This window comes from Nerophis ophidion, linkage group LG14 (assembly GCF_033978795.1).
Source record: "Nerophis ophidion isolate RoL-2023_Sa linkage group LG14, RoL_Noph_v1.0, whole genome shotgun sequence".
NCBI lineage: Eukaryota > Metazoa > Chordata > Actinopteri > Syngnathiformes > Syngnathidae > Nerophis > Nerophis ophidion.
In genome coordinates, this window is record NC_084624.1 from 52,762,096 (window position 1) to 52,780,277 (window position 18,182).

At 44.1% G+C, this 18,182-nt stretch overlaps 1 protein-coding gene across 3 annotated transcripts in view; it reads left to right on the forward strand.

The window, feature by feature from the left end:
- Nucleotides 1-18,182, forward strand: part of LOC133568849 (vasoactive intestinal polypeptide receptor 1-like) — a 115,195-nt gene that overhangs the window by 56,863 nt on the left and 40,150 nt on the right. The window lies entirely within an intron of this gene.

Consider the following 18,182-nt stretch of genomic DNA (forward strand, 5'->3'; position numbering starts at 1 on the left):
ACTACAAAAATATAATGAGGACCTGGAGACCAAACTACAAGAATATAATGAGGACATGGACACTTAACTTTTAAGACATGATGAGAACCTGGAGACTCAACTCGTAGAACATTATGAGAACCTGGAGACTCCACTACAAATACTGTATCAATCAATCAATCAATCAATGTTTATTTATATAGCCCCAAATCACAAATGTCTCAAAGGACTGCACAAATCATTACGACTACAACATCCTCGGAAGAACCCACAAAAGGGCAAGGAAAACTCACACCCAGTGGGCAGGGAGAATTCACATCCAGTGGGACGCCAGTGACAATGCTGACTATGAGAAACTTTGGAGAGGACCTCAGATGTGGGCAACCCCCCCCTCTAGGGGACCGAAAGCAATGGATGTCGAGCGGGTCTAACATGATACTGTGAAAGTTCAATCCATAGTGGCTCCAACACAGCCGCGAGAGTTCAGTTCAAAGCGGATCCAAGACAGCAGCGAGAGTCCCGTCCACAGGAAACCATCTCAAGCGGAGGCGGATCAGCAGCGTAGAGATGTCCCCAACCGATACAGGCGAGCGGTCCATCCTGGGTCTCGACTCTGGACAGCCAGAACTTCATCCATGGTCATCGGACCGGACCCCCTCCACAAGGGAGGGGGGGGACATAGGAGAAAGAAAAGAAGCGGCAGATCAACTGGTCTAAAAAGGAGGTCTATTTAAAGGCTAGAGTATACAGATGAGTTTTAAGGTGAGACTTAAGTTCTCATCTTTACTCTTTAGTGTAGGGCTGTAGTGCAACAGTGCATCATACTGTCAATTAGCATAGCCTACTGTCCATCAACAACATCCGAAATACATTCATGCAATACAACATTGTAAATAAACATAAATGAACTGTAATAATCTTTTCCCCAACTTCAATCAAACAATCAATGTTTACTTATATAGCCCTAAATCACTAGTGTCTCAAAGGGCTGCACAAACCACTACGACATCCTCGGTAGGCCCACATAAGGGCAAGGAAAACTCACACCCAGTGGGACGTCAGTGACAATGATGACTATGAGAACCTTGGAGAGGAGGAAAGCAATGGATGTCGAGCAGGTCTAACATGATACTGTGAAAGATCAATCCATAATGGATCCAACACAGTCGCGAGAGTCCAGTCCAAAGCGGATCCAACACAGCAGCGAGAGTCCCGTTCACAGCGGAGCCAGCAGGAAACCATCCCAAGAGGAGGCGGATCAGCAGCGCAGAGATGTCCCCAGCCGATACACAGGCAAGCAGTACATGGCCACCGGATCGGACCGGACCCCCTCCACAAGGGAGAGTGGGACATAGGAGAAAAAGAAAAGAAACGGCAGATCAACTGGTCTGAAAAGGGAGTCTATTTAAAGGCTAGAGTATACAAATGAGTTGTAAGGTGAGACTTAAATGCTTCTACTGAGGTGGCATCTCGAACTGTTACCGGGAGTACTGTGTTTAAATCACTCACAATTTTTCCCTTCAACTACTTCTTTCTATTGCTGCTTTTGTACTGTAAATATATTTGTCATTAATACTCAAATACAAGCAGATTAGTGTCCACTGGTGGTTCCTATTGGAAAGAACCAAACACATGCCTCCGCCGGTCTGTCACAGAAATGAACTGCTGGCCAAAAATATAGTTGATGCATGACAGGTACATTAAGGACAATGACCATAGAGCTTGATGGTACAGTTACTGCCTGAGCAAAAAGGCTTTTACTAAATATGAATATTACTTCATATTAATGAATTATTAGGGCTTCACGGTGGCAGAGGGGTTAGTGCGTCTGCCCCACAATACGAAGGTCCTGCAGTCCTGGGTTCAAATCCAGGCTCGGGATCTTTCTGTGTGGAGTTTGTATGTTCTCCCCATGACTGCGTGGGTTCCCTCCGGGTACTCCGGCTTCCTCCCACTTCCAAAGACATGCACCTGGGGATAGGCCCCTCCCACCTCCAAAGACATGCACCTGGGGATAGGTTGATTGGCAACACTAAATGGTCCCTAGTGTGTGAATGTTGTCTGTCTATCTGTGTTGGCCCTGTGATGAGGTGGCGACTTGTCCAGGGTGTACCCCGCCTTCCGCCCGATTGTAGCTGAGATAGGCGCCAGCGCCCCCCGCGACCCCAAAAGGGAATAAGCGGTAGAAAATGGATGGATGGATGGATTAATGAATTATATTTTAGCATTGTAAAATCACATGATCATCTAGTGAGGGTTTATTCTATTTCCACCACATTGGTATTTTCAAACCGTTGCTCACTTCCACACAAATACATGAAACTAAAAAAATTATTTCAAAAATAAAACGGAAAGGTGAAATCCGGCGATCTGATTGGCTGTTAACCGTGGTTTAAATATTCTAAAGCCTTATCACAGCGCAGGCTATCACTCCGCCTCAGGCACGCATGACTGCTGTGAATGGAAGTTGTTGTCATGTATCCATGACAACGGACTGTTGCAGTCCGTAGTGAAAGACAGCTGATGTTTTTACGATGTTAAAGTAGTTGAATTCACACGTTTAAGGTTAACTTTCACCTCCGGGGAGGGTTAACAATGGTAGAGGGGGACTGAGCATTGACTTTCACCTGAAAAAAAGCGGAGGAAAAGACGAGATGCAGAGCTAATTTGGAGCTAACGTCTGGATAGGTGGGACTATTTTTTCCACAGTGAGGCTATTTTATTGGATAATATGTATTTCTGGTTGAATAAAACTACATTAAATTGATTGAGTATTCCTATTTCATAATGCCTTTATTTGTAACCGTTTTATAAAAGCAACATATCACTCCAGTCCATGGTATATGCTCATTATAGCACTCTAAGGGGCGTGACTGGAATGATATGTTGTTGAATTATTCAATATTGTTGAGCCTCTATACACCCTTGAAGTAACTTACAGTTTGACTCCTAAAGAAGTCTCTTAAATCCAGTTTTCTTTTCATTGACATCCTTCAAAACCTACGGCACACACGCACGCAAACAGACACAAACACAATGTCAATCACAGCACTGATATTAAAATCCATCTAGCTAGCGTGTGCCAGGAACAACAAATGCCGAACTTACACTTACTTACAAGTTAGAACTTACAACTTACACCGAGTTGCACTGCCTCTCGTCCACGGGGACAGCCAATCACACGTAAGTTAGCATGAACGCGGCAACCAATCAGGGAGCGATATTTAGGTTAGAGGCGGGACTTCTAGCAGAGACCGACATTTAACCCTTTCTGTGCCATAATCATTGACTAAACATTACGGGCAGCGCTTGTATTGATAGTGACTACACAGTAGCGGCTGGATATTGGTAGGGACGTGTCCCTAGCGTCCCTACCCAATTCTACGCCCTTGACTGCTTCCTTCATTGATCCATGTGTTTAGTGTCAAAGCATAGATGCATTTGGGTGTTTCTTGTACTCTGGGCGTGATTGAAATGGAGCAACCATACTGGTAGTTACTGGACTAATACATAATAAGTACCATCAACCACTTCCAGCAACAACAACCACTGGCTCGCATTTTAGTGACCCACTAAATCAGTGAGCCGTCATAATGATCTTACATGATAGGCAGCATTATTAATGTCATTAACAACGCTTGCAGACATTTGTTGTCTACTGTTGTCACAATAATAGCTACCACATGCTCCTTGTGGTCTACAGAACATGTAATGCTGCTTCTTTGCTCAAAATGTGTCATAGATGATGTTTTACACATCATCTTTAAGTCACTTTCTGACTTCAGGATGCACCGTTTTGTGGGCGCTTTTATTTACGCGCCTGATTCATTTGAACTCACGCACCTGTTTTCAATCACCACATCGGTAAAAATGAATCAGGTGCGTGAGTCGTGAGGACAGGTGAACTGATTGGTAGTCAGGGTGACAAAACAGGGAGTGAAAAACAGGAACTTAAAGAGTCCAAAGGTCAACAGTTCATAGCCAAACAAGAAATGATCAAAAAGACATGACAATCGCTTTGAGGAGTTTGGTGTTTGAGGAGGTTGGTGTTTGAGGAAGTTGGTGTTTGAGGAGGTTGGTGTTTGAGGAGGTTGGTGTTGAGGAGGTTGGTGTTTGAGGAGGTTGGTGTTTGAGGAATTTGGTGTTTGAGGAGGTTGGTGTTTGAGGAATTTGGTGTTTGAGGAGGTTGGTGTTTGAAGAAGTTAGTGTTTGAGGAGGTTGGTGTTTGAGGAATTTGGTGTTTGAGAAGGTCGGTGTTTGAGGATGTTGGTGTTTGAAGAGGTTTGTGTTTCAGGAGGTTGGTGTTTGAGGAGGTTGGTGTTTGAGGAGGTTGGTGTTTGAGGAGGTTGGTGTTTGAGGAGGTAGGTGTTTGAGGAGGTTGGTGTTTGAGGAGGTAGGTGTTTGAGGAGGTTGGTGTTTGAGGAGGTTGGTGTTTGAGGAGGTTGGTGTTTGAGGAGGTTGGTGTTTGAGGAGGTTGGTGTTTGAGGAGGTTGGTGTTTGAGGAGGTTGGTGTTTGAGGAGGTTGGTGTTTGAGGAGGTTGGTGTTTGAGGAGGTTAGTGTTTGAGGAAGTTCGTGTTTGAGGAGGTTGGTGTTTGAGGAGATTGGTGTTTGAGGAAGTTGGTGTTTGAGGAGGTAGGTGTTTGAGGAGGTTGGTGTTTGAGGAGGTTGGTGTTTGAGGAGGTTAGTGTTTGAGAAGGTTGGTGTTTGAGGAGGTTGGTGTTTGAGGATGTTGGTGTTTGAGGAGGTAGGTGTTTGAGGAAGTTGGTGTTTGAGGAGGTTGGGGTTTGAGGAGGTAGGTGTTTGAGGAGGTAGGTGTTTGAGGAGGTAGGTGTTTGAGGAGGTAGGTGTTTGAGGAGGTAGGTGTTTGAGGAGGTCGGGGTTTGAGGAGGTAGGTGTTTGAGGAAGTTGGTGTTTGAGGATGTTGGTGTTTGAGGAGGTTTGTGTTTCAGGATGTTGGTGTTTGAGAAGGTTGGTGGTTGAGGAGGTTGGTGTTTGAGGAGGTTAGTGTTTGAGAAGGTTGGTGATTGAGGAGGTTGGTGTTTGAGGAGGTTGGTGTTTGAGGAGGTTGGTGTTTGAGGAGGTTGGTGTTTGAGGAGGTTGGTGTTTGAGGAGGTAGGTGTTTGAGGAGGTTGGTGTTTGAGGAGGTTGGTGTTTGAGGAGGTTGGTATTTGAGGGGGTTGGTGTTTGAGGAGGTTGGTGTTTGAGGAGGTTGGTGTTTGAGGAGGTTGGTGTTTGAGGAGGTAGGTGTTTGAGGAGGTTGGTGTTTGAGGAGGTTGGTGTTTGAGGAGGTAGGTGTTTGAGGAGGTAGGTGTTTGAGGAGGTTGGTGTTTGAGGAGGTTAGTGTTTGAGAAGGTTAGTGTTTGAGGAGGTTAGTGTTTGAGGAGGTTGGTGTTTGAGGAGGTTGGTGTTTGAGGAAGTTGGTGTTTGAGGAGGTTGGGGTTTGAGGAGGTAGGTGTTTGAGGAGGTAGGTGTTTGAGGAGGTAGGTGTTTGAGGAGGTAGGTGTTTGAGGAGGTCGGGGTTTGAGGAGGTAGGTGTTTGAGGAAGTTGGTGTTTGAGGATGTTGGTGTTTGAGGAGGTTTGTGTTTCAGGATGTTGGTGTTTGAGAAGGTTGGTGGTTGAGGAGGTTGGTGTTTGAGGAGGTTAGTGTTTGAGAAGGTTGGTGATTGAGGAGGTTGGTGTTTGAGGAGGTTGGTGTTTGAGGAGGTTGGTGTTTGAGGAGGTTGGTGTTTGAGGAGGTTGGTGTTTGAGGAGGTTGGTGTTTGAGGAGGTTGGTGTTTGAGGAGGTTGGTGTTTGAGGAGGTTGGTGTTTGAGGAGGTTGGTGTTTGAGGAGGTTGGTGTTTGAGAAGGTTGGTGTTTGAGGAGGTTGGTGTTTGAGGAGGTCGGGGTTTGAGGAGGTAGGTGTTTGAGGAGGTTGGTGTTTGAGGAGGTTAGTGTTTGAGGAGGTTGGTGTTTGAGGAGGTTAGTGTTTGAGGAGGTTGGTGTTTGAGGAGGTTAGTGTTTGAGAAGGTTGGTGTTTGAGGAGGTTGGTGTTTGAGGAGGTTGGTGTTTGAGGAGGTTGGTGTTTGAGGAGGTTGGTGTTTGAGGAGGTTAGTGTTTGAGGAAGTTCGTGTTTGAGGAGGTTGGTGTTTGAGGAGATTGGTGTTTGAGGAAGTTGGTGTTTGAGGAGGTAGGTGTTTGAGGAGGTTGGTGTTTGAGGAGGTTGGTGTTTGAGGAGGTAGGCGTTTGAGGATGTTGGTGTTTGAGGATGTTGGTGTTTGAGGAGGTAGGTGTTTGAGGATGTTGGTGTTTGAGGAGGTTAGTGTTTGAAGAGGTTGGTGTTTGAGGAGGTTGGTGTTTGAGGAGGTTAGTGTTTGAGGAGGTTGGTGTTTGAGGAGGTTGGTGTTTGAGGAGGTCGGGGTTTGAGGAGGTAGGTGTTTGAGGAAGTTGGTGTTTGAGGAAGTTAGTGTTTGAGGAGGTTGGTGTTTGAGGAGGTTGGTGTTTGAGGAGGTTGGTGTTTGAGAAGGTTGGTGTTTGAGGAGGTATGTGTTTGAGGAGGTTGGTGTTTGAGGAGGTCGGGGTTTGAGAAGGTTGGTGTTTGAAGAGGTTGGTGTTTGAGGAAGTTAGTGTTTGAGGAGGTTGGTGTTTGAAGAGGTTGGTGTTTGAGGAGGTTAGTGTTTGAAGAGGTTGGTGTTTGAGGAGGTTGGTGTTTGAGGAGGTTAGTGTTTGAGGAGGTTGGTGTTTGAGGAGGTTGGTGTTTGAGGAAGTTGGTGTTTGTGGAGTTAGGTGTTTGAGGAAGTTGGTGTTTGAGGAGGTTAGTGTTTGAGGAAGTTCGTGTTTGAGGAGGTTGGTGTTTGAGGAGATTGGTGTTTGAGGAGGTTGGTGTTTGAGGAGGTTGGTGTTTGAGGAGCTTGGGGTTTGAGGAGGTAAGTATTTGAGGAAGTTGGTGTTTGAGGAGGTTGGGTTTTGAGGAGGTTGGGGTTTGAGGAGGTAGGTGTTTGAGGAGGTTGGTGTCTGAGGAGGTTGGTTGTTGAGGAGGATGGGGTTTGAGGAGGTTGGGGTTTGAGGAGGTTGGTGTCTGAGGAGGTTGGTTGTTGAGGAGGATGGGGTTTGAGGAGGTTGGTGTTTGAGGAGGTTGGTGTCTGAGGAGGTTGGTTGTTGAGGAAGTTGGTGTTTGAGGAGGTTGTGTTTGAGGAAGTTGGTGTTTGAGGAGGTTGGTGTTTGAGGAGGTTGGGTTTTGAGGAGGTAGGTGTTTGAGGAAGTTGGTGTTTGAGGAGGTTAGTGTTTGAGGAGGTTGGTGTTTGAGGAAGTTGGTGTTTGAGGAGGTTAGTGTTTGAGGAGGTTGGTGTTTGAGGAAGTTGATGTTTGAGGAGGTTAGTGTTTGAGGAGGTTGGTGTTTGAGGAAGTTGATGTTTGAGGAGGTTGGTGTTTGAGGAGTTTGGTGTTTGAGGAGGTTGGTGTTTGAGGAGGTTGGTGTTTGAGGAGGTTAGTGTTTGAGGAGGTAGGTGTTTGAGGAAGTTGGTGTTTAAGGAGCGGCGGTTGCGGGTAGGAGGTTGAGGGGAAACTAGGTCCTTGAGGTAGGAGGTGGTGTTGCCGTGGATACATTGGTATGTTAGCAGAATACAAAAGGGAGGACTCTGTAGTGATTTGAGGATGCACCTCAATCAAAGCACACACATCATTAAAAAAAACATTTGGTTGATATTTTTTCCAAATTGTTTTACCAGCAACAAACTTCCTGTGCTAAATAAAAGCAGGGCTGCCAGGTGGCGGTGATTAAAGACTGAGTACATCATAAAAAGTGTGAAGAAGCATAATTCAAACATGGCGAGACAGCGACTACAATACGAAAAGAGGAAGCAAAAAATGAGCCACAAATCCGCGCGGTTTGATTGAAGTCCGACTGACGTTAAATCGGACAACTTCCTCTCCTCCCTGAATAATTTCACGTTTTTTTTCCTGACAGGAAGCCTGGAAGGCATCTTGGCTTCCGTGCACACTCCTGCCCGACATTCATGCGCTGCAGGTCACACTGACTCACTGCGATGGAGCGCCAGCGTGCTCATGAGCAGCTTCTACTACTCACTCTTTAAATACGCAGGCTTCTCGGCTACTAAAGAACCAGAAGTGCGACCGGTCCCAATAAAACTGCATTGTCCTCTCTCAGTTACAACAAAGTAGTGAAGACCACTACGGATGTTGAATCCCGAGCTCACCAACTTCTTAAAAAGCCCCTAAAAATTCAAAGAACATTTTTAAAATCCCTTTGATCTTTGATCTCAAGTACTTCTCACATCCTTAGATCGATAGTCTTGAAAATCCATAGTCTGAAATAGGTTCATTAAAACCTGAAATAGTGTACAAAGCCCAAAAGCAGTGAATATCAATCAATCATCCATCCATCCATTTCCTACCGCTTATTCCCTTTGGGGTCGCGGGGGGCGCTGGTGCCTATCTCAGCTACAATCGACATTCCAGGGTGTACCCCGCCTTCCGCCCGATTGTAGCTGATCAATCGATCAATGTTTATTCATATAAACCTAAATCACAAGTGTCTCAAAGGGCTGCACAAGCCACAACAACATCCAAGGTACGGAGCCCACATACGGGCAAGGAAAAACTCACCCCGGTGGGACGTCGGTGACAGTGACTATGAGAAACTTTGGAGAGGAACGCATATGTGGGCAACAGTTCCAGTTAGAGTAATGGAGACGAGACATAACACACGCATGGATAATGATCTCAGCGTCGCTAGTGGACAAAATGGAGCGAATTTTAGCGATATTACGGAGATGAAAGAAATGTGTGACTCAAAGGAGAGAGTTGGGTGGAAGATAATACCCAGATTCCTAACCGAGTCGCCTTGTTTATTTGTTTGGTTGTCAAATGTTAAAGTTGTATTATTAAATAGAGGTCGGTGTCTAGCAGGGCCGATAATCAGCATTTTCGTTTTCTTGGCATTTAATTGCAAAAAGTTAGCGGACATCCATTGTTTAATTTCATTAAAGGGGAACATTATCACAATTTCAAAAGGGTTAAAAACAATAAAAATCAGTTCCCAGTGGCTTGTTTTATTTTTCAAAGTTTTTTTCAAAATTTTACACCTACCGGAATATCCGGAAAAACTGCTTCAAAGTGCCTGATTTTCAACCATCGCTATATCCACCCGTCCATTTCCCTGTGACGTCATACAGGGCTGCCAATACAAACAACATGGCGGTTACCACAGCAAGATATAGCGACATTAGCTGGGATTCAGACTCGGATTTCAGCGGCTTAAGCGATTCAACAGATTACGTATGTATTGAAACAGATGGTCGGAGTATGGAGGCAGATAGCGAAAACGAAATTGAAGAAGAAATTGAAGCTATTGAGCGAATAGCTATTGACGCTATTCGGCCATAGCATGGGTGTACCTAATGAAGTGGCCCATAGCATGGCTGCCTTATTAGCATCGCCGGTAAAATGTGCGGACCAAACGATCAGGACTTTTGCATCTTGAGACACCGGAGCAACTTAAATCCGTCGATTGGTAAGTGTTTGTTTCGCATTAAATGTGGGTATCTAGTTTCAAATGTACATACAGCTAGCGTAAAAAGCATGTTAGCATCGATTAGCGTAGCATGTTCGCGTCGATTAGCTGGCAGTCATGCCGTGACCAAATATGTCTGATTAGCACATAAGTCAACAACATCAACAAAACTCACCTTTGTGATTTCGTTGACTTAATGGTTGCAAATGCATCTGCAGGTTATCCATACATCTCTGTGCCATGTCTGTCTTAGCATCGCCGGTCAAATGTGGAGACACTCTGGTACATTCAATGGGGGTCTGGCGGCAGATTTCTTGCCAGTGGTGCAACTTGAATCCCTCCCTGTTAGTGTTGTTACACCCTCCGACGAGGCATGATGTCTCCAAGGTTCCAAAAAATAGTCGAAAAAACGGAAAATAACAGAGCTGAGACCCGGTGTTTGTAATGTGAAAATGAAAATGGCGGGTGTGTTACCTCGGTGACGTCACGTTCTGACGTCATTGCTAAAAGACAGATAAACAGAAAGGCGTTTAATTGGCCAAAATTCACCCATTTAGAGTTCGGAAATCGGTGAAAAAAATACATGGTCTTTTTTCTGCAACATCAAGGTATATATTGACGCTTGCATAGGTTTGGTGATAATGTTCCCCTTTAAGACACGCCTCCAGCTGACTACAATCCGGCGTGTTGGTCAGCTTTAGGGGCAAGTAGAGTTGGGTGTCATCAGCATAACAGTGAAAGCTAACACCGTATTTGCGTATGATGTCACCTAGCGGCAGCATGTAGATGCTGAAGAGTGCAGGGCCAAGGACTGAACCCTGGGGAACTCCACACGTTACCTTAACATAGTCCGAGGTCACATTGTTATGGGAAACGCACTGCATCCTGTCAGTAAGATAAGACTTAAACCAAGACAGGGCTAAGTCTGACATACTAATTCGTGTTTTGACACGCTCTAATAAAATATTATGATCGACGGTATCGAAAGCAGCGAGGAGCATCAATATAGATGACGCATCAGAATCCATCGTTAGCAATAGATCATGGGTGTCAAACTCTGGATTTGGCCCGCGGCGTAATTTCATTTGGCCCTTGAGGCAATATCAAATTAACATTAGAGCTGGCCCTCCGCTGTAACACCGCATTCACCACTAATACTCATACTCGTCAACCCTCCCGATTTTCCCGGGAGACTCCCAAAGTTCAGTGCCTCTCCCGATTTCCACCCGGACAATAATATTGGGGGCGGGCCGTAAAAGCACTGCCTTTGACGTTCTCTACATGTCGCCATGTCCGCTTTTCCTCCATACAAACAGCGTGCCGGCCCACCCACGTATTATATGCGGCTCATACACACACACAAGTGTATGCAAGGCATACTTGGTCAACAGCCATACAGGTCACACTGAGGGTGGCCGTATAAACAACTTTAACACTGTTACAAATACACGCCACACAGTGAACCCAAAGCAAACAAGAATGACAAACACATTTTGGGAGAACATCCGCACCGTAACACAACATAAACACAACATAAACAGAACCGAAAAAAAACCCCAGAACCCCTTGCATCACTAACTCTTCCGGGACGCTACAATATACCACCAAACCCCGCCCCAACCCAAACCCGCCGCCGAAAAGAGGCATTCAATTTGTATTTTTATTTTATTTGATATGCCATTGATATTTTTTTAATTATTATCATTTTAAACTCGATTTTGCATGTCACTATAAAGTTATATAAGCCTTGCTTGGTCAATATTCAATGCAAAACTTGTTTGGGTCCCTATTAAAAGGTTCATTTGTTCAACCTCGGCCCGCGGCTTCGTTCAGTTTTAAATTTTGGCCCACTCTGTATTTGAGTTTGACACCCCTGCAATAGATCATTAGTCATTTTTCCGAGGGCTGTCTCCGTAGAGTGATTTGCCCTGAAACCGGATTGAAAGATTTCACAGTGATTGTTAGACGCTAAGTGTTCATTTAGCTGCTCTGCAACAATTTTTTTTAGAGGATTTTCGAAATAAAGGGAAGGTGAGACACCGGTCGGTAGTTTACCATGAGGTCAGGATCGAGATTAGGTCTTTTAAGGAGAATAAAAGGGGTAATAATAGCATTCACCGTTGGAAGCGGCCCTCTGGGGCCAGACATGAGTGCGATGTGGCCCTCAGTGAAAACCACTTTGACACCTCTGCTTGCCGTCAGAGTGAAAAGGGATGTTGTTTGAATGTGGAGAAGTGAAGCAGTGCGGATCTTGAAGGAAACACTCGAAGATTGTGATGCAGACCACATAAGTGACTGGACTTTTGACCTCTGAGCTGGGGGAGAAATGCTGCTTAGTTAATTAGTTGATTAGTTAGTTCAAACCAATTATGTTCTGTTTTTTTAATCGAGAGCAACAACTCCTGTTTCCTGTCTCCTCCTGATTGGACATGCTGTGCTTTTATTGGAATGAAAATCATTCTATTTTTAGGGTGTGCCGCCCTCCCTTCTCCAACCTTTTCTTTGACAGCCACTTTCTCTTCTGGTTTTCTACCTTTCTTTGCTCCCAGATCTTCTTTACTGTCAACCTGTCTCCTTCCACCATTATGTCCTCATTGAAGGGACTCTTATGTAAGACGAGCTTGGAAAAATGGGACAGTTGGTGGAAAATCTTTCCAGATTTGACATAAAGCAAACGCCTGACAAGCTCCTTTTAGCGGCGAGTGTAGAAGAAGAGGAAGTGGCGTTGTGAAGTGGATTCGGGACGGAAGCTGTCTCGATGGAACAATACTTCAATCAATCAATCAATGTTTACTTATATAGCCCTAAATCACTAGTGTCTCAAAGGGCTGCACAAACCACCACGACATCCTCGGTAGGCCCACATAAGGGCAAGGAAAACTCACACCCAGTGGGACGTCGGTGACAATGATGACTATGAGAACCTTGGAGAGGAGGAAAGCAATGGATGTCGAGCGGGTCTAACATGATACTGTGAAAGTTCAATCCATAATGGATCCAACACAGTCGCGAGAGTCCAGTCCAAAGCGGATCCAGCACAGCAGCGAGAGTCCCGTTCACAGTGGAGCCAGCAGGAAACCATCCCAAGCGGAGGCGGATCAGCAGCGCAGAGATGTCCCCAGCCGATACACAGGCAAGCAGTACATGGCCACCGGATCGGACCGGACCCCCTCCACAAGGGAGAGTGGGACATATGAGAAAAAGAAAAGAAACGGCAGATCAACTGGTCTAAAAATGGAGTCTATTTAAAGGCTAGAGTATACAGATGAGTTTTAAGGTGAGACTTAAATGCTTCTACTGATAAATAAATACTTCAAATACTTTAAATACTTTAAATACTTCAGTACTTGCAGTTGAATTTCATTCCCTTGATCAAACTGGGCAAGAAAAAAAAAAAGAAATTACAAATTATTCACTGAAAAATGCAAGAAAATGTTGAAAAATTCCAAACAAATAAATTAAAAGTTTTGGTACTACAAAGCCCAAAAGCAGTGACGTTGTCACCTTGTGTAAATGCTAAATAAAAAGAGAATACAACAAATCCTTTTCAACTTATATTCAATTGAATAGACTGCAAAGACAAGATATTTCATCTTCATACTGAGAAACGTAATTTCCCCCCCCGCAAATAATCATGAACTTAGAATTTAATGTCAGCAACACATTGCATAAAAGTTGTCACAGTGGCATTTTTACCAGTGTGTTACATGGCCTTTCCTTTTAACAACACTCAGTAAAGGTTTGGGAACTGAGGAGACACATTTTTGAAGTGGAATTCTTTCCCATTCTTGCTTGATTTACAGCTTAAAGGGGAACATTATCAACAGACCTATGTAAGTGTCAATATATACCTTGAGGGGGGGGGGGTTGCCCACATCTGAGGTCCTCTCCAAGGTTTCTCATAGTCAGCATTGTCACTGGCGTCCCACTGGATGTGAATTCTCCCTGCCCACTGGGTGTGAGTTTTCCTTGCCCTTTTGTGGGTTCTTCCGAGGATGTTGTAGTCGTAATGATTTGTGCAGTCCTTTGAGACATTTGTGATTTGGGGCTATATAAATAAACATTGATTGATTGATTGATTGATTGATGATTGATTGATGGTGCAGAAAAAAGACCATATGTTTTTTTAACCGATTTCCCAACTCTAAAAGGGTGAATTTGGGGATTGAAACGCCTTTCAATTGTTCGCTGTCTGAGCGATGACCTTTCACCCGTGACGACACAACAGGAAGCAAACCGCCATTTTCTCAAACACATTACACGCACCAAGTCAAATCAGCTCTGTTATTTTCCGTTTTTTGGACCGTTTTCCAGTACCTTGGAGACATTATGTCTCGTCGGTGCGTTGTCGGAGGATGTAACAACACGATCGGGGACAAATTCAAGTTGACTCACTTGAATCAGACATATTATCAACAACACCCAGAAACGCCGATCTGTAATTTGACCCCCTTAACATGCTTCAAAACTCACCAAATTTTACACACACATCAGGACTGGCGAAAATGTCCATCTAATAAAAAAACAAACCCCAAAAGTCAAAATTGCGCTCCAGCGCCCCCTAGGAAAAAACCCAGACAAAACTGCTTGTAACTTCTGTCAGGAATGTCGTCCAGACATGAAACAAAGACCTTTATGTAGGTCTGACTTAGACCAGGGCTTGGCAGCGGCCAAAGGCGGACCTGACCAACGCTGCTTTCAATGGTCATGGCATGCTAATTGATGCTAACATGCTATTTAGGCTAGCTGTATGTACATATTGCATCATTATGCCTCATTTGTAGTTATATTTGCATCCAGCCTTCCCCTCCACCCACATTTAATGCCAAACAAACACATACCAATCGACGGTTTCAAGTAGCACCAGTGGCAAAAGATGCGAAAGTCCCTCGTTTGTTCTGCACATTTTACCGACGATAGCGATGCTACGACAGAAATGGCACAGAGATGTTTGGATATCCTGCAAAACTCAAAGCAGATGCATTTCTAACGATAAAGTAAACAAATTTACAAAGGTGAGTTTTGTTGACGTTATTGACTTCTGTGCTAATCAGACATATTTGGTCACGGCATGACTGCCAGCTAATCGATGCTAACATGCTATTTAGGCTAGCTGTATGTACGTATTGCATCATTATGCCTCATTTGTAGCTATTTTTGCATCCAGCCTTTCCCTCCATCCACATTTAATGCCAAACAAACACATACCAATCGAATGATTTAAGTTGCTCCAGTGGTCAAAAGATGCAATCGTTGGTTAGAAGGCGATCGCCGAATTCGTCCTTGTTGCCGCTGTCTGTAGTGATATGGCTCAATAGCTTCAGTTTCTTCTTCAATTTCGTTTTCGCTATCTGCCTCCACACTCCAACCATCCGTTTCAATACATGCGTAATTTGTTGAATCGCTTAAGCCGCTGAAATCCGAGTCTGAATCCGAGCTAATGTCGCTATATCTTGCTGTGCTATCCGCCATGTTTGTTTGTATTGGCATCACGCAGTGACGTCACAGGAAAAAGGACGGGTGGATTTGCAGATAGCGAAAATCAGGCACTTTAAAGCCTTTTTTCGGGATATTCCATGATAGGTAAAATTTTGAAAAAAACTTTGAAAAATAAGAATAAGCCACAGGGAACTGATTTTTATTGGTTTTAACCCTTCTGAAATTGTGATAATGTTCCCCTTTAAGTTGTTCAACAGTCTCCTGCCTCATATTTTAGCCTTCATATTGCACCACACAGTCTAGTACCCACACTCGTTTGGCATTGTCTTGCTGAAATAAGCAGGGGCGTCCATAATAACGTTGCTTGGATGGCAACATATGTTGCTCCAAAAGCTGTATGTACCTTTCAGCACTAATGGTGCCTTCACAGTTGTGTAAGTTACCCATGCCTTGGCCACTAATACACCCCCATACCATCACATATGCTGGCTTTTACACGTTCACCCTAGAACAATCCGCATGGTTCCTTTCCTCTTTGGTCCGGAGGACACGACGTTCACAGTTTCCAAAAACAATTTGAAATGTGGACTCGTCAGACCACACAACACTTTTCCACTTTGCATCAGTCCATCTTAGGTGAGCTCAGGCCCAGCGAAGCGTTTCTGGGTGTTGTTGATAAATGGCTTTCGTTTTGCATAGTAGAGTTTTAACTTGCACTTACAGATGTAAGGACCGACTGTAGTTACTGACAGTGGTTTTATGAAGTATTCTTGAGTCCATGTGGTGATATCCTTTACACACTGATGTCGCTTTTTGGTGCAGTACTGCCTGAGGGATCCAAGGTGAGTAATATCATGGCTTACGTGCAGTGATTTCTCCAGATTTTCTGAACCTTTTGATGATATTACAGAGCGTAGAAGTGTTCCTGAGCTCATGTGGTGATAGCATTTACACACTGATGTCGCAGGCCTTCAATGTTACGTGCAGTGATTTCTCCAGATTCTCTGAACCTTTTGATGATATTACGGAGAGTAGATAGTGAAATCCCTAAATTCCTTCCAATAGCTGCTTGAGAAATGTTGTTCTTAAACAATTTGCTCTGGGATTTGTTGACAAAGTGGTGACCCTCGCCCCGTCCTTATTTGTGAATGAGTGAGCATTTCACAGAAGCTGCTTTTATAGCCAATCATGGCACACACCTGTTCCCAATTAGCCGGTTCACCTGTGGGATGTTCCAAATAAGTCTTTGATGAGCATTCCTCAACTTTCTCACTCTCTTTTGCCACTTGTGCCAGCTTTTTATGAAACATGTTGCAGGCATCAAATTCAAAATGAATTTGGAAAAATTAAGAAAATGTGTCAGTGTGAAGATGAAATATCTTGTCTTTGCAGTCTATTAAATTGAATATAAGTTGAAAATGATTTGTTGTATTCTCTTTTTATTTAGCAGTGACAACTTCACTGGTTTTGGCTTTTGTATGATTTGGTATAAAGATTATAATTAATGCTTTAAAATGATTACATTCATAAAAAATCTGATTAATCACGTCTGCATTTTAATCGCAGTAAACTACGTAAATGCATAATTTGTATGAATTTTCAAAATACGTTGCTACATTCAGCTTTCCGTCTATCCTGACCATTTAGACCCGGGATGTCTCTGCACATTGCTGCATTTATCTTTCCCTCTATCCTGACCAACTTCAACCAGGATGTCTCTGCACATTCCTGTATTCATCTTTTCCTCTATCCTGACCAACTTCACCCAGGATGTCTCTGCACATTCCTGCATTCATCTTTTCCTCTATCCTGACCAACTTCACCCAGGATGTCTCTGCACATTGCTGCATTCATCTTTTCCTCTATCCTGACCAACTTCACCCGGGATGTCTCTGCACATTGCTGCATTCATCTTTCCCTCTATCCTCTAGGGACGGCGTGGCGCAGTGGGGAGAGTGGCCGTGCGCAACCCGAGCGTCCCTGGTTCAATTCCCACCTAGTACCAACCTCGTCACGTCCGTTGTGTCCTGAGCAAGACACTTCACCCTTGCTCCTGATGGGTGCTGGTTGGCGCCTTGCATGGCAGCTCCCTCCATCAGTGTGTGAATGTGTGTGTGAATGGGTAAATGTGGAAGTAGTGTCAAAGCGCTTTGAGTACCTTGAAGGTAGAAAAGCGCTATACAAGTACAACCTATTTATCATTTATTTATTTATCCTGACCATCTTCATCCGGGATTTCTCTGCACATTGCTGCATTCATATTTCCGTCTATCGTGACCATCTTCATCCGGGATGTCTCTGTAAATTGCTGCATTCATCTTTCCCTCTATCCTAAACCATCTTCATCCAGGATGTCTCTGCAAATTGCTGCATTCATCTTTCCGTCTATCCTGACCATCTTCATCCGGGATGTCTCTGTAAATTGCTGCATTCATCTTTCCCTCTATCCTAAACCATCTTCATCCAGGATGTCTCTGCACATTGCTGCATTCATCTTTCCCTCTATCCTGACCATCTTCATCCAAGATGTCCCTGCACATTTCTGCATTCATCTCTCCGTCTATCCTGACCTTCTTCATCCGGGATGTCTCTGTAAATTGCTGCATTCATTTTTCCCTCTATCCTAAAACATCTTCATCCAGGATATCTCTGCACATTGCTGCATTCATCTTTCCGGCTATCCTGACCATCTTCATTTGGGATTTCTCTGAACATTGCTGCATTCATCTTTCCCTCTATCCTGACCATCTGCCTCTCACCCAACCTGATGGAGCTTGAGAGGTGCTGCAAAGAGGAACGGGCGAAACTGCCAAAAGAAAGGTCTGCCAAGTTTTTGGCATGGCATTCAAAAAGACTTGAGGCTGTAATTTCTGCCCAAGGTGTATCAACAAAGTATTGAGTACAGGCTGTGAATACTTACGTACATGTGATCCCTTAGTTTTTTTTTTTTATCTTCAATTCATTTTCACAAAACGTTTCACGTTGTCATTATGGGGTATTGTCTGTAGAATTTTCAGGACAAAATTAACTTATTCAATTTTAGAATAATGTGGAAAAAGCTGTGAATACTTTCCGGATGCACTGTGAAACTTGTCATTTAAATTTGTCACTGAACTCTGTGGAATATTGCATTATATCGCTACATCACAATACTGTATCATCTGGTGAAGTCCTACAAAGTTTGCACAATCCTGCTCACTAGCAAACAAGCTCCTTACAGGAGGTAAGGGACTCACACAATGTATCATTTTAA